Raw genomic sequence first — 2,566 nt, forward strand, 5'->3', positions numbered from 1 at the left:
GGATTGGAGCCCTCTGGGTTGTATCTCTTCCTGAACCTTGTTATTCATCAATAAAGCTATCTTGGTTTCTCCTATATACTGATGTATCTTTGATGTATGTTTACATTAGTATGTTTAGTTTATTTCTAATCCTGAACTAGTTATGAATATGAATCCATGTCTTGTGTAGTGTTCTCTTCTTGTGATCTTGCAGAAACCTCTTGAAGTTGGGCGAGCGAGAAGGCAAGTAGTTGGGAACTCTCTAAGAGAAGAGAAGCTGGATCGAGGGACAAACGGAAGACACCGGTTAGTCCATCCATCTCTCTCTTCATTCTTAATTCATAAAGGAAGAATACTAGAATAGCTGTCTCTGTTTGTTGCTAAGGCACTGTCACACCTTAGGTGGATAGGATCGTCCTGCATAGGCATTTTTCCCCACAACACTCACCCTACTTATTTCTCCAATTTCTCTGCAGATTTTCTGGAATTTGTTGAGTGCTAAGATTCTCAATAATTATCTCTTCGACCTGGCTATAATAACTTCTACACTTTAGTAATTGCTATTTCTATGGAGATGGATCTCACATGCACCTTGTCGTTGGTTCTGCTTTTCACCTTTGTGTTTACTTTGGTGAGAATTGTGATAAAAGTATGGTGGAAGCCTGGTCGAATGAAGAAGTATTTTGAATCGCAGGGTATCTCGGGTCCCCCATACAGACTGCTGTATGGAAACACAACGGAAGTCATTCAAATGATGAAGGAAACCTACTCAGCTCCCATGGAGTTCTCCCATGATATTTTTTCTCGAGTTCTTCCAGAGCTTCATTCTTCGACCAATACCTACGACGAGAATTTCATGTACTGGTTCGGTCCTGTGCCAAGAATTGTTATTCCCCAGCCAGAGTTGATTAGGGAGATGCTGTGCAATAAATCAAAGCAGTACGAGAAACCAGAGCCGACAACCCACGTAAGGCAGTTGCTGGGCGATGGCCTTGCGACTTCTCAGGGAGAAAAATGGTGCAGACAAAGAAGACTCATCAGTCCTGCTTTCCATGCAGAGGCTCTAAAGTCTATGGTACCAGAGGTTGTGGCGAGTACATCATCTCTATTAAACAAATGGGAGCAGGCAATCACTTCTGGTACGCAAGAAATAGAAGTCGTAGAATAATTCCAGAATCTCACTGCCGATGTCATTGCTAGAACTGCTTTCAGCTCTAGCTATCTCCAATGAAAACACATATTTGATCTACAGAGTGAGCAAGCGATTCTCGTTACCGAAAGTTATTGTAACTTCATCATTCCAGGTTAAAGGTTTTTTCCCACCAGAGGAAATTTGAAAGGCCGAAGGTTAGACCGGGAAATACAGAGGTCACTGAGGCAGATAATCACTGATTGCCAAAGAAATGCAATGGTGGAAAAAGGGAGGAACCCCTACGGCAAAGATCTGCTTGGCTTGATGATGGCAGCAACTAACAACGATGAAGTGAAGATGCATGTCAGCATGTCTTTTCAAGATATGATTGATGAATGCAAGACCCTCTTCGTGGTGGGACATGAGACAACCTCCCTTTTACTCGCATGGACTGCCATACTCCTTGCCATGCACACACAATGGCAGGAGCTCGCAAGAAAGGAAGTGATAAGCGTATGTAACAATGAGGGTCCTAATGCCAAGCTCCTTGGTCACCTGAAAATCGTCAATATGGTTCTTCATGAGCTGTTGAGGCTTTATCCGCCAGTACCCTTTATGGTAACAAAAAAAAAATAGCTAATTTATTTATTTATTTATTTTTAATAATAATATGTATATATATGTTACATATATTATTATTATTTTGTGGAATTTTTTTTTTTTTTTTAATTAAAAAAAAAAAAAAAAAAAAAAAAAAAAAAAAAAAAAAAAAAACTAAATTTCATCTAAAAATTTAAAGATGACTTTTTTCATTCACAAAATTCTTTATTGTCTTTTTGCAAATTAGTTCTCCAGCAAGAGTATTTTTATTTGAACAAAATCAATAGATTTTTTGATCTTCCTGATCGCACGAAGCACAGGAAGAGAGCATACTAATCGCTTGATTTGTTTTTATTTATGCATGGGTTTTTTTTTTTTAAAGACGAAATTTAAAACTAGCTAAACACTAAAACATCAGAAAACTCAAACTTAAACTCCTTTGTGAAGATCCTGTTGTCACCAGGTTTCACAAATTATTTTGTCTAAAGAAAAATACTAGTACTGAATTAAATTCCTAATGCCTAATCCCTTAGCACCATCCCCGACAAAAGCGCCAAAATGTTGGGAAATTTATTTTCTTAAATTGTTTTCATTAAATTATCAACCAGGAAGTAATCTTGTGATGGTGCCAACAATATATATGCAGGAGTAGGCAACTAATTCTATGTCTAGCTAAATTATTTACAATTCAATATAATATGCAAGGGAAGAGGCTCCTAATGAAGGAGGTCTTGGTTTTCCTTCCCTACAATATCATAGAGAAATCATTGATTACATAAAACCAGAAACTTGAAATAAAGACAAGAGAATGAACTTTAATTGTTGTTCAGATTCAAAGAGAGAGAAAGACTAACT

The 2,566-nt window shown here is 37.5% G+C and overlaps 1 pseudogene; it reads left to right on the forward strand.

The window, feature by feature from the left end:
- The first annotated feature begins 547 nt into the window (after nt 1-547).
- On the forward strand, nt 548-1,747 carry LOC149245382 (cytochrome P450 734A1 pseudogene; annotated as a pseudogene).
- The last annotated feature ends 819 nt before the right edge of the window (nt 1,748-2,566 follow it).

Source organism: Pinus tabuliformis, chromosome 7 (genome assembly GCF_031772625.1).
Source record: "Pinus tabuliformis cultivar Carrire ecotype Pingquan chromosome 7, CPIR1, whole genome shotgun sequence".
Lineage (NCBI taxonomy): Eukaryota > Viridiplantae > Streptophyta > Pinopsida > Pinales > Pinaceae > Pinus > Pinus tabuliformis.